This window comes from Coptis chinensis, chromosome 1, assembly GCF_015680905.1.
Source record: "Coptis chinensis isolate HL-2020 chromosome 1, ASM1568090v1, whole genome shotgun sequence".
NCBI lineage: Eukaryota > Viridiplantae > Streptophyta > Magnoliopsida > Ranunculales > Ranunculaceae > Coptis > Coptis chinensis.
Genome location: NC_141456.1, coordinates 75,020,857 through 75,036,303, shown reverse-complemented (window position 1 = coordinate 75,036,303; position 15,447 = coordinate 75,020,857).

Sequence of the window (15,447 nt, the reverse complement as noted above, 5' to 3'; positions counted from 1 at the left end):
TACGTTTTGAGTTCATCGTTCATTTCGTAGGTAAACTATTCATTTTCATGTTTTATGTTTTATCAAATGGCGCCGCTGCCGGCATTTCATAGTATTACTCATAGTATATATATTTGTATTATAGATGATTGATTATTATGCATATATTAGTTTAGGTTTTTGACTTGGTTATTCTTATTCAATTGCTAGTGAGATGTATAGATAGTCAAGACATGAATGAGGAAACAATAGTTTTATTTCTTAGTCATTGTAGTATAGATGAAGTTTGTAGGTACCTTCACTGGAAAACTCTCACGAGGCTATAACTCGTCCACTAGAGAATTCCTAGTGGTTTAAGGCCTTGTTGCATATATGGTCAATGCAATTGCACTCAGCGAAACGAGAGTAGTTAGAACTCCATTTTTTGTCACTTATTCTAATTTCTCATATTTGCTTGAGGACAAGCAAAATGCTATTTGGGGGTAGTTTGATAAGAGCCCAAAACTGTAGTTTTAACCCTGTAACAGTCATACTTTTAGACTAATTATGTGAGTAATAATTAAGAGTTAATACTTATTACGTATTTTTATGCGTTTCAGGCTTCAAAGTCAATTATGTGCAGAAATATGCCACTTTGATGAGATAAAGGAGCAATGGTTGGTTGCTAAGGAGTTCTGTGATTAAAGGCCAAGATTCAAGAAGACAAAGCCTTTCTAAAGCCCGGTCAAAGCTGAAAAGTCAAAGTCAACGCAGGCAGAAACAACGCTCAAAATCAGCAGAACTTCCTAAGGCCGTATCTTTGGACTCAGACCTCGGAATTGGGCCTACCTTATGTCAAAACGACCATCTCGGAAAGAGCTTTCCAATGGTCTAAGCCTTGACCCAATCAGAGGAGCAAAAGTGGACGAAAAGTCTGTTGAAGCCAACTGCAACTGAAGAGGCCTTTTTGGACTGAAAGAATTGGGTTTTGGGCCTGATTCTCTGGCCCAAAACATGGATCCAAGTCCATGCACGATTTTTGGATCTGAACATATAAAAACCATAGCTTAGCTCTTTGTTAATGGTAGCTAGTTAGACCTAAAACAATAGATAATTCTAGATCTAGTTTTCATTAATTAAATTAAGTTTAGTTTAAATTCAATTCTTGTTTTAGATTGAACTCTTAGAATCATTATTCTTAATTAGTTTGATAAATAAAATAGCTATTTGTTAAATTTTGGTTTTGTCATTTCAAATTATAGATCTAGTTTTAATTCTTGTTGATTATCATTTCTGAGTTGTTAAATTAGATTGAAGTATTGTTAGTTAAATTAGTTAAGTTAGAATTTTGATATGATGTTTAGTTATAATAACATGGGAAATAATGGGTTGATGAATCAAGGCTAAACCTCCATTAGAGGGGTTGATGAAGCCTTGATGAAAACTTAGTTATATAAGTGTAGAATCGTTGTAGAGTCTATTCCATTCTAGAATGTCGTGTTTCGCCATGAGAATGGGTAAACGACCTCACATGCTAGTTATAATTGGTAGAAATGCCATGTTAATTAGAGATTAGAACGAGCAATTCTTACAGTAAGAACGTAAGGATTGGATTACAACAGTCTATGCTAGGTGATTAAGTTGGATTCGAGGTGGAATCAATTCCCCTCTAATTCTTTATCTAGATTCACATTCAATTATTCAAGATTATCATTTAGTTATTAAGTAACTTGTTAATTTCATTCACCTCGTAGTATAGAATTCCCCTCGTAAATCTCTCATTAGACTTAAGACCGAGTAGTTAACTATGAAATCATTCCATGCTAGAGAACTAGGAGTGGAACGAATTTGTTACTCCACTCTATTTTGATGGAATTGAGAGTAGAAAACTTGATAAAGATAGATAAATAAAAGATAAGTTTTAGTTTACTTACGTTTTGAGTTCATCGTTCATTTTGTAGGTAAACTATTCATTTTCATGTTTTATGTTTTATCAGAGGTGTACGTCTGATTCAGAACACATGTCAGTGTTGCATACTGGCGTGCGTTGCATTTATGCTATTTGTGAAGATATACGAGATAGGCAGATTAAAATTCGAACGAAACAAAATACCCTTCATACTGAATTTTGAAATGCTCGACAAGAGCCAGCTGGATCTCCATTATAACATGGAGACAGTCCTATAGTGCTAGGTTGCGCATTATACAGAGATGAAGGCAGAAATGGAAGCACAGCGCCTGTTCCGCGTAGAGATTCTACGACGCATGCCAGCCCTGGAGGTTTCTATTTCAGATGAGTCTTTGAGGGACGAGCGTCGTCGCCGCAGGACGGATGGCTCTGGCCCATCAGGAGCTCAGGAGACATCACCTTCCCATGTCCCTTCCACTACCAGCAGCGAGTGGTTTAGGAATATTATGAGTTGATGTTGTTTTGTATTTGCTTTTTATTTTAGTTTGGATGTTAATTTATGAATTCCGTATTTAATTTTGAATTTGGTTGTTAAATGTTGTTTGAATTTTCTTTTAATATAATACGGTTCTTTTTTAAATTGTGCATTGTTTTTATCATTAATCGCACCTTCCCGAATTATTTGCGGGTGGTATTATGTATTCTAGCATGATTTTTGATATGATCCTCCGGTTTAGAATTTGTGTTGGAGTGAGGGTTGAGAATATTGTCGATATGGGCATCACTATGAATAGATATGGTGATAGGATGAAATCTCAATGAATTAGGCAGTTTCTATCCTAAATTCAACCTATGAATAGATATGGGTTGTTTCTGTTTTCGGTTTTGGAAATTTTTTAGTTTCCGGCAATTGCCTTAAAATTTTTGGTAATTTCCCAATTCGTTTTAGCAACTTAAAACCTATAAAAACTTCATTAATTGTACACTCACAGCCCACACTACACCTCACTTTCATCTCTCACCTTTCACTCCCACGATACCCATCTTCTTATCCATTTTAGCACTATCAGCAGCTCGGAGAGCGCATGCGCCCAGTGGAGCGTGACCTACGCCCACAACACTGGAAGTCCAATTTTCATCCTGAGCACTACCCGCGCCCATCCCAGGGACAAAGTGAGCGCGGCCTGCGCCCAATTGCCTAGAACTCGAAAATTACCAAGGGCACCCCCCATGCCCTATCCATGCATAAGTGGAGGCATAAGTGTTCTAATTTTTGTGGGTTGTTCCAGGATCGTTGCAGCTTTCTAAAGAGTAGTTTTGTGATGACTTATCATATAGTAATACCGGAGCAGTCTTTCAAACACTTGTTGGGGAGCAAGACTTATGGACATTGGTTCCGCGAAAGGATCATGCAGTTCGGATGGAGGCATCTTCTGGTAAGTGAAGACGACTCGTATTCACCTAAGCTTACTGAATTTTTTTACAATAATGTTAAGTTCTATTGTAACCAAGATGGAGAACAAGAATTCTCTGTCATGGTCGATGACACACCACTAGAATTCAATAAGTATGTGCTAGCATTAGTTTCGAGAATACCAATTCCTGGTCCTATTCACACGTGGGGATATATGATCGATAGTGCATACTTCTATGACTATACATATTTCCATGAGTATTATGGGGGAGGGGTATTTCATATAATGAACCAAGGGCGTTACGACATAGTGATAAGCACCCAAAACTGTAATATTAAACCTCGAGAGACAGCATTTTGGTCGATTATGTGTTTAATAATCATGTAATAATTATATTTTCGTACTTTTACAGGTTTCCGCATTTTAAATAAATATAATGATAAAGCGTGCATCGGCATGCGAATATCTTGGAATATTTGAAGTTTCCCACTCAACCCGATGAATCCCAATGAGCGACTTGAGCGAAGTTTCCAAAAGAACAAAACCGGTCTGCGAACTCCACCATATAAAGAAGCAGCAAACTTCCAAAGCTCAAATCGGATAAATCGGGGTGCCGACGTTGGCTAGTGAACTACAAGAGCGACCGGGGCGACAAACTCTACGCAAAGACAGAAAGTTGTAAAAACGCCAAAATCAGCACCGCCACTGAACATACTAAGTGGACCTACTCTGCGGGCCCAAAAGGCATAACGAGTCAGCATAGGCAGGTGGCAAGTAATGGTCACAAATTTGTGCCACCTTGCAATGAGAAAGACACGTACCAATTCAATGTTTGAATTGAATTGGGCTAAAAGACGAAACTAAAACATATAAAGACAAAACCTTATAAGCTAAAGGACAAAATTTAATACAGGTAAAACAAAACTTTGATTCTCAAAGTTTTGAACGTTTCAATTAGGTAACAAACAAACCTGATTAATTGTTAGGATTTCATGTGAAGGGTCTCCCGCCTATATATATGAGGGGGTAGCCTTCATTATTTTCCCTTCAGCATTTTATGCTTTAGCTTCCGCTTAGCAGTAGTTAGTTTTAATTCAGCACTTACATTCTGTCATTTTCATTCCAGCAAGCTTAAATACTGTAAGTCATTTTACCATTAATAACAGTCATTTCTTTTCTAGTTTAATTCCTGTCATGCATTTATTTACTTAATGTCTACAGCAAGTTTTATTATTCCTTCAATGACCATGAGCTAATACCCCCCCGTCGGGGGACGGTTATGCTGCTCGTGTGAGAATCCGGATTGACTCATTAATATTCTAGAATCACTACTTAGGAATTAGGCATAGATTAGACATCCGTCCCAAAATGACCGAGGATCGTACAAATTTAGATCTTGATGCTCGATCAGTCTCGGGCGCGACCCAAAATGTCTCGTGCACGACTCTATGGTGTCAGACAGCTCTCCAATTTGTCTAGCTGATGTGGAATCGAGCCAGGAGCTGAAATGAAATTCCAGAGATGAAATATTAGTTCAACTCATTATGCTAGTGTGATCGGCTCGAGAGATGTGGGCATCGCTAGGGATCAATACTACGAAGTCGCCTCCTCGAACACGAGGCGAATTAGAGATGTAGTGATAATGGTAATATAAACTGTTAAAAATGATCTTGCATGAGTATGATTAACTCTCTCCCTGTTTCTCTATTTTTGTTTACCCACATATAATCACCGTAGTAATTTACATTATTTGCATTACCGTTAATTTAATTAAAACCAACTAAAAACCTAAAATCCTACTCACTAAAAGTTGTAATTCCAGTTTGTGAACCTTTTCCGAGCCCTAAGGTTTGGACGATCCCTTACTCGACCTATCCTACCAAACCCACGTGAGTAAGATAACTTGACTAAAACGCGTCGACTATCTGACGTTGGACTTTGGACTTTTGACTTGGGTCTTTGGACTTCGGAATTTGGACTGTGGACCTCGGACTTAAGAAAATAAGTAACTGAAAACAATAAACGTGTGTTATGATCGTTTTATCAAATGGCGCCGCTGCGGGATGGACTCTGAACTTAACGTAATAACTGGAATATCTTCATTTTTTAAATTTCCATTTTTTTTACGATACTAACGTGTTACGTAACTGTTTGCCTTAACTTTTTCTACTAACAAATATCTGTGAACCAAGTTTTGTTTATTTTTATTAGCACAGTTTAAGTATTTCGTAAGAACTTGAAGTACTGAACTGACAAAAGAGTCTCGGACGAGACTAAATTAATAGCGCGAGAGACTAACCTGGAGTATCAACACTCCGATTTTCAGGTACAGGCTACTTTCCTTTTCAGTACTCTTTTGGACTCTCTTGTCCAGTTTTTCCAGTAAGTTCACGAGCTCGGGAGTTAGTTCGATCGTGTACGAGGAATCGTGGGACACCAGGTTTCAAATCCTTAAACTCCTCAAACTTTGTCGAGGATATTATTTGGTTGTTACTATAACCTGTTTTACCTTGCATATTGTGTGTGGCATAAGAACTCTTTGCATAGAAATGTGGTTCGTCATTATATATTCACGTTAACACGATCAATATGATTCGAATATATTTGGATGTATGTGTAGTTTCAAACCACCTGCTTAGAATATTTTTGTATGTGTATGTTACATCAATTCACGTACGCGGTATTCATTTGTATGAGTTCGTTCTCGACATTCCCCTAGCTCACATATAACTTACATATAGTTGCACGTATAAGTAATATAGATTACATGTGTAGACTTTCTGTGTAAACAAGTATATGTTAGTTAGTTTCTATTTGGGCATCTATTGTTTTTAATTGCATATTTCGTAATCACGTCTCCATAATACATTAATTACGTAAATTATAAAATAATAATAATAATAAAAAAATAAAAAAAAAATTAATTAAAAAATTAAAATTAAAAAATTAAAAAAATTTCATAGTAATTAAAAATTTCATCTAAATCATCTTAATAACACCCCGCATAATACACCATCATAAATCATCATCCTATTCCATCAATGCCTAGGAAACTTGAAAAAAATTGAGGTTGCCTAATTAAGGAACGTGCTAGCATGAACAACCTCCCTCAATTCTCTCAGGTGACCTGGCTGCTGGAATATTCACACGTTATCCTAGCTTACTTGCTCAAGTTAGCAACAGCTCAGGAAGACGTGTTTCATCTCCCTCTTTCCTTAATTCTAAAACCACCAGTCATAACTCGTTCCTTATGAACCTTAAATTAAAATTTATATTTGTATGAGACTATGGTCTGGTAAACATAAGGAATTAGAACTTACATATCGACGTCGGAAATACAATAAACAACTGCTTATGCTATCTCCTAGACATAGCTCCTCCTCCGTAAACCAATCTCGTCAAACATCTCCATTGCCGTCATCTCCCGTAATTATGGCACAGGAAAATCTCACAGTCGAGAAACCCCTTTCGGATTTCTATACTGCCTTATAAGAAGGACCTGCCTCCTGCATTAAACTCAATGCTATTGTAGGTGATTTTCGAATTTCGCCAAATATTTTCGGTTTGTTACCTGTTTATCATGGTCTAGACCATGAAAAACCTTACAATCACCTTCGTCGGATGCAACAAGTAGTCACCACTTTTCGCCATCCGACTGTTACCAATGAACAAGTCTTGCTTAGGTTGTTTCCCTTCACCTTAGCTGATAGAGCTTCAGTTTGGCTCACAGGTGAAGCGCCGCAATCCATTGACACATGGACCAAACTCGTACAAGCATTTAAGATAAAGTTCTATACTCAGAAGAAAACTACAGAAATGCTTCAAAAGATTCAATTCTTTCGCCAGCACCCCCAGGAATCCTTTTCAGAAGCATGGAGCAGATTTACTGATCTGCTTCTCGAATGTCCCCATCATCAACTCAACACCACTGTATTAGTCCGTTCATTCTTTAATGGTCTCTCTGACCATCAAAAGGAAACATTAGATATCATGAACGGCGGTTGTTTTCATGGACAAGGGCGCTATTGAAGCATACACGTTTCTTGAGAAACAGGCTTCACGAAGCACCCATTGGGGAAACACTAATTCTTCTAGATCTTCTAAAGACACTCCTACCAAAGTTACGTCTATGTTCGAGGTCAAACCCGATCTGGAATTAAAAACACTGATCGAGTCCCTAAACAAAAAGGTCGATGCTCTTTCGGTACAAGTAAATGATCAAAAACCCAAACAGGTCATGGCTGCCAACGCTTCCCCATGTCCTCTTTGCTTAAGTCCTGAGCACACCAATTCTTATTGTCCTTTGGTATACGAGTGCCCTCCCCAACCTTCTGAAGAGGCTTGTGTTTTCAACATCCTTAATGCACCTTGGCGACAACATCCAAATTTAGCTTGGGCACCCCTTCCCAACAAAAAGCTCCTCCGGGTGTCAACAACGTTCCTGTAAGACCACCCGCGAACTATAATTCCTATCGTCAAGGAAATCCTCCGCAATTCCAGCAAGGGCAAAGTATTTTTCCAAACAATGCAAATATAGGGTACCAAAACAACCGCAACCTTGTTCCCGCTAATCAAGGATATGGCTACCAAAATTAACCCGTAAATAATAACCGTGAACTAGTTCCTGCTGTTCCGCTAGTACAATCCACAGCCGATAAAACAGCTGAAACTTTTTTGACATACATGAATTAACATAATCAAATCCTAGCTTCTATCCAACAGTCTCTTCAGCTGTTAGCTCAGGATAAAAGTCAAAAGGGCGTGTTCCCTGGGCAAGCAATTCCAAACCCTAAGCCTACAAACACTGCCTTTGAACTCAACAATGCACCAGGATCTAGTAATCCAAGCCAGGGTGAGGTAAATGCCATTACCACTCTTCGTTCTGGCCGAACCATCGACACAATAAAATCGTTATGCGGACGAGGAATCGACGGAAACCACGGCTGACGTCCTTCCAACTCCTACTTCGCAACCTATAACGGATGAAGTTGTACCTTCCAATTCTACACCCATGTCCCTAGGGAAAGACGCCACTGATCCTTATGCGCGATTCCGCCCAAAAGCTCCGTTCCCTTCCCGTTTAGTAAAGAACAAAAGTGACGAACATTTCGATGAGATCTGTGAAACCTTCAAAAATTTGACCATAAACTTACCTTTCCTAGATGCGCTTAAGCATTTACCCAAGCATGCCAAGTTTTTGAAGGACATGTGCACCACCAAACGACGTACGAATGTTCCTCAACAAGCATTCCTCACTGAGTAGTTTCCCTCGATTACCACTACCAATGGTGTGGTAAAGTATAAGGACCCAGGTCGACCAACTGTACCATGCACATTGGGCGACAAGTATACCGCTACCGCACTTTTAGACCTAGGTGCCAGTGTTAACCTACTTCCCTACTACTTATTTAAGCAGTTAGGTCTTCATGAATTAAAACCTACCAATATGACTCTGCAACTCGCAAATCGCTCCATCAAATACCCAAAGGGCATAGTAGAGAATGTCATAGTCAAGGTCCAAGATTTTTACTACTCAGTTGATTTTGTAATTTTAGATACTGAAGTGGCCTGTGACTCCATTCCTATCATCTTGGGACGTCCTTTTCTTGCAACTACTAACGCTCTCATCAATTGTCGGGATGGTTCAATGACATTGTCTTTCGGGAACCTTTTTGTCGAACTCCACGTATTCAAATTAATGAAACAATTTCCCGATCCTATAATGGAGGGCGAGATTAGTTTGGTTGATAATCTGGAACATGATTATTTCACAAACTCTTTTCCCCCAGACGAGATACACCAATTTCTTTCTTTTGATAATCCTGAGTTTGATGATGACTCGTACATAAAGGATGTCCACACATTATTAGAGTCGGTGCCACTATTCGATCCTACTGTTGCGTTGCAAACTGATTCAGAAGAACTGGATTCTCTCTTTTCCATTGAAGAGATGATCCCTCACGAATCCTTGATCCCCAATCCTCCAACTCTGGATTTAAAACCTCTACCCTCTGATTTGAAATACGTGCATCTCGATCTCGATGGTAGTCACCCTATAATAATTTCTGCTCACTTGACTACCGACGAAGAGGCATGTTTGATTCATGTCATTCGTGAACACCGCTCTGCTATCGGATGGTCCTTGGATGATATCAAGGGAATAGACCCTAGCATATGCACGCATCGCATATATCTCAATGATGGCACAAAGACATCGCGAGAACCACAACTCCACCTTAATCCCGCCATGAAGGAAGTGGTGAGAGAGGAAGTTTTACATTTACTTGATGTGGGTATCATATACCCTATTTTTGATAGTGGTTGGGTTAGTCCTGTTCACGTTGCTCCCAAAAAGTCCGGCATTCAAGTTGTACAAAATGAAAATGGTGTGTGCATCTCCACTCACATTCCATTAAAATGGAGAATTTGCATTGACTATCGCAAACTTAATGCCAGAACACATAAAGATCACTTCCCTCTCCCATTCATTGACCAGATGCTAGAACGTTTAGCCGGTCATGCTTACTACTATTTTCTTGATAGCTATTCTGGATACTTCCAAATTGTCATCGATCCCGCCGATCAAGAAAAGACAACTTCCACATGTCCCTTTGGAACCTTTGCATACAAACGAATGCCTTTTGGTCTTTGTAATGCCCCAGGCACCATCTAACGCTGCATGCTTCACATTTTCAGTGATATGGTGGAACGTTATATGGAAGTCTTTATGGACGTTTTTTCCATCTATGGAAATTCCTTTGACGACTGCCTATCCAACCTTTCTAAAGTATTAACGCGTTGCGAAGAGAAAAATCTGGTACTCAATTGGGAGAAGTGTCATTTCATAGTTACCAAAGGACTTGTTCTAGGTCATATTGTTTCGAAAGACGGGATAGAGGTTGATAAAGCTAAAATTGTTAAAATTTCTTCGCTACCTTTCCCATGTACAGTTCGTGATATCCGTGCCTTTTTAGGCCACGTTGGGTTTTACAGGAGATTCATTCAGGATTTTTTTAAAGTTGCTCGACCTTTAACCAATCTCCTGCTTAAGGATGCAGTATTCGACTTCAATTTCAATTACAAACAAGCTTTTGATACTTTAAAAACTGCTCTGACTACCGCTCCTATCATTCAACCCCCTGATTGGTCTCAACCATTCGAACTAATGTGTGACGCTAGCAACTTTGCTATTGGCGCCGTACTAGGCCAACGACGTGATGAAAAACCCATTGTCATTTACTATGTGATAAGAGCCCAAAACTGTAGTTTTAACCCCTTAACAATCATACTTTTAGACCAATTATGTGAGTAATAATTAAGAGTTAATACTGATTACGTGTTTTTATGCATTTCAGGCTTCAAAGTCTATTATGTGCAGAAATGTGCCACTTTAGCGAGATAAAGGAGCAAAGGTCGGTTGCTAAGGAGTTCTATGAATAAAGGCCAAGATTCAAGGAGACAAAGCCTTTGTAAAGCCCAGTCAAAAGCTGAAAAAAGTCAACACGGGCATAAACAGTGCACAAGTCAGTAGAACTTCCAAAGGCTGTATCTTTGGACTCAGACCTCGAATTAGGAGTATCTTATGTCAAAACGACCGCCTCGGAAAGAGCTTTCCAATGGTCTAAGCCTTGGTCCAATCAGAGGAGCAAAAGTGGACAAAACATCTGTCGAAGCCAACTGCAGCTGAAGAGCCTATTTTGGACTAAAGAAATTGGGTTTTGGGCCCGATTTTCCGGCCCAAAACATGGCTCCAAGCCCATGCACGATTTTTGGATCTGAAAGTATAAAAACAAAAACTTGACTCTTTGTTAAAGGTAGTTAGGTTAGGAAGCTAATGTTAATGGAGTTTAGGGTTAGAAAAAGATAGATCTAGATTAGTTAATTACTTAGTTTTCATTCCATTAATTAGTTTCATTCTTTTTTTTAGATTAGTTATTTAAATCATTGAATATCATTCATTAGATAAATAAAATAGTTGTTATTCATTCAATCATATCTTGTTCTTATTGTTCTATTAGATTTATAAAGTTAAGTACTTATTCCATAATGACATGTTCTTATTATTGTTCTTGTATTGGGAATGGTAGTATAGAAATTTCACATCAAATCATTACTCTCACCATTGTTCCTTTTCATTTGATTAGTTGAATTCAATTTAAGTCTAGACAGTTAAGAGTGGAACGAATCCTTACTCCTTGTAATGCATGATTATGTTTTGAGTGTAAGAAGAATTGATTTAAACGTAAGAACGGTAGGATTATGTATTAGTGTTGTTAACATTAATATTTAGGATTATATTATTTTTACGGTTATCAAATGGCGCCGCTGCCATCTTAATCTTGTTCAAGACAAGAATTCAATTGCTTGAATCTAAGGGGCAATCCCCCATTCTCTACCCACCCACCCTTTTAATTTTTTATTCTTATTTCTTGAATTTTCGGAATTGTTCACTATTTCAGGCATAGGGGCTGCGGATTCACAGAGAAAAACACTGCGGTGAAGGTATTTCTAAATTTTCAAAAATTCTGAAAATTTTCATACATAATATTTATTGTGTTTTTGATTTACTGGAATATTTTCAGATTTTTCAAAGTTGGTTTACCTTGTGAAAAAATTATGATCTTTACAGTGCTACATTTCAGTTTTCACACCATATGTTCTTGAAAAACAGACGAGTAAGGTTACTTAAGGAGTTCTACAAATTCTATAATTTTTACAGGAGTATCTATCCTAAGTCAGGAGTTTGTAGTAAAAGTTTGACGAGTTTTTGATTTTTTTTGACCTCCTAAATAGTAGAGTGTTTTCAGTGTGTTTATGCAGTGTTGCAAACACTTAATATCTGGAACACCAGCCAATAAGGAGAGGTTGTAGAACTTCAATTGCTCTAAAAGTTTTACAAGAATAAGTAGGATCTGTCAGGAGTCTCCAATAAAAATTTGGAAATTTTTGACTTTGTTTTGATGGGTTAACCATTGGGTTGTTTGTATTGTGTCCGAAAACTGTTTTGCAAACTTTGTAGGGAAGTAGAGGGACTTTCATAGCTCCGATTGATCTAAAATTTTAGAGGTTACTTGATAGATGTCTTAGCAAATTACTGTAAAAATTTCAAATTTTTTGGAGTACGATAAAAGGCCTAAAACTTGAAAAACCTGAAGTGCGACCTACGCCCATACCGAGCGCAACCCGCGCTCAAAACACTGGACATTCGAAAACCCTGAGCGCGACCCGCGCCCTAAGCAAGCGCCTGCGCTCAAAACACTGGAAGTTCAGCGCGACCTGTGCCCATACCGAGTCGCGACCCGTGCTCAAACCACTGGAATTCGAATTTGCACTGAGCGCACCTGCGCCCAAGTGAAGCGCACCCGCGCCCTGAGCTGATTTTTGCCGGATTTCCACATTTTTGTTTTGAACTTCGATTTTTCAAGTTTTTCAGTGTTCTAACTTGTTATATACACTGAACACGCATAAACAAGACGCTATTCATAAGCGAAGCAAAGAGGCAATCAGGTATTCCTTTCTTCCACACCTCGCATCTCCAGTTAGAGATTTCTACTAGTATATCAGAATTGTTTGGAGTGTTGCATGTTTAGTTAAGTTCGACATTAAGGTCTGGTCGAAGAAAAACAACTAACGTAATTACACGGCAATGTCGACAAACACGTCTATCTAGTATACCACCCATTACACATCTAGCTACTATTCCACACACACCACCTGATATAATGGCTGAAGAAAGAGAGACTCCTCTCTCGACTTCTACAAAGCCTTGAAATGATAGCCCCAAATCTTGCATCGCTCTAGCAGGACCCGATTAGGATTTCGAATCCCCCAAATATTTTAATTTGTTACCCGTTTTTCATGGTTTAGACCATGAAAAACCTTATCAGCACATGCGTAGGATTGAACAAGTCCTAACAACATTCCACCATCCTACGGTTGGTGCGGAACAAATTAAACTGAGGGTATTCCTTTTCACCTTAGCCAATAAGGTGGCGTCTTGGTTAACTGCCTAAATGCCAAACTCTGTGGACTCATGGGCTCAACATGTTCAATTGTTCATGGAACAATTTTACCCACCACTAAAGACAGATGAAATGCTTAAAAAGATTTATTTCTTCCGCCAGAATCCTCATGAATCCTTTTCAGAGGCCTAGAATCGTTTCACTGATCTTCTCATTGAATGCCCGTATCATAATCTTGCGAAAGACACGCTTGTTCGTGCCTTCTTCAAGGGGATTTTACATCATCATAAGGAGGTTCTAGATATCATGACTGGGGGTAGTTTTCTTAGTAAAGGAGCCTTGGAGGCTTATAAATTCTTAGAAGATCAATCTATGAAGAACAACAATTGGGGAGGTAACGATTCCTCCCGCTCCTCTCCTTCTTCTCTTGAGGTTAAACATGATCCCGAAGCTTAAAACTCTTATCGATGCCCTCACTAAAAGGTAGATGCCATCTTTGTTCAACAACAACCCACTCCGGTCATGAACATTAACTTTACTTTCGTTGTAATGTCCTCATTGTAGGGTCTTGAGCATTCCGACTTTTATTGTCCCCTTGTCTATGCACAACCACCACCACAACCACCACACTTCAACCAGTTAACTAAACATCAAAGACAAGGAAACTTAGGTGACCAGAATAGAGGTTTAGTACCCATAACCCGTAACTATCAACATCAAGACATGAACGCCAACAAGCTTTAATTCCAAAACAACCATCTACAGACAAAGTAGTAGTGACCTTGTTGGAGAAACAAAATCAAATTATCAAAACACTCTAATATGAAAACAAAACTCTAATATGATGAAACAAATGATGCAATCTTTGTGCCAAAAGGTTATTGACATGTCTTCTAACCAAAATAATAACCAAACCGGCGTGTTTCCAAGTCAAGCAAAGGCTAAATCCTAAGTCAACACACACCGCCTTTGAAATAAACATATTTACTTGTAATGGTAATATAAACCAAGGGGACCTCTACAGCAATCACTACCTTTCGTTGTAAGCGGTAGTTGATAACCAAGTGACTATGCCTAAAGATTACCCGCCAAACTAAAAATGATACCATACCAAATACTATAATAGAAACTGAAGACCCTACAACTGTAGAAGTACCAGTTAAACTACAACCAAAAGGGAAAACATTACAAGACCCAATAATAGAAAGTGAAGACCCTACACCTGTAGAGGTTCCAATATGGACACCTAGATGGAAAACGACTAGAGATAAAGCAAAGACTAATAATACTTTTATCCCTTCTGCTAAAAATAGCGATAAAGCAACATATCCCCAAAGACTAGTTATGTTTAAAAAGGACGAGAATTTTGATAAGATTAGGGAAGTGTTTAAAAATTTGACTATAAACCTACCTTTTCTAGAAGCTATAAAAAGTCTACCTGGACACCCTAAGTTTCTAAAAGAGTTGTGCACCAAGAAGAGGAAAACCAACATACCCCACGAAGCATTCTTAACTGAACAATATCCCTCTTTATCCTAACATAACGGAATTGTTAAGTACAAGGACCCTAGTCGCCCCCTATCAGATAATGCACCTTAGGTGATACCTTCATAACAACTGCTTTATTAGACACGGGGCTTAGTGTTAACTTACTCCCTTTTATTTATATAAACAACTAGGTCTAACAAAACTTCAACCAACCAAAATGACTTTGCAGTTAGCCGATCGTTCTATTAAGTATCCCAAGGGTGTAGTTGAAAATATTCTCGTTAAAGTTCAGGGTTTTACTATCCAAATTTACTTTGTTATTCTTGACACGAAGTTGCTCATAATTCCATTCCCATCATCTTAGGGCCTTCTTTCTTGGCAACCGCCAATGCCCAAATCAATTGTCGGGATGGCTCAATGACTCTTTCTTTTGGAAATCTTTCTGTAGAAGTTAACATATTTAGACAAAAATAGGGACAAATAGGTTTCCCTGTAGAAGGGGAAGTGAAGTCCATTGAGAGTTTTGTACCTCACATTAGTGCGGCTGACCCTTTAGTCCCCACACTAGTAGATACCCCTCTTATGGAAGAAGACAAGGATCACAATTTCTACTCCCTAGACGTAGATAACATCAAGGAGGATTTCCTTCGACTCTTTTGCAATCCTTCTTTTCCGCCTCGCGAGTTCTCTCCTATTGACATCCATTCATCTCTTG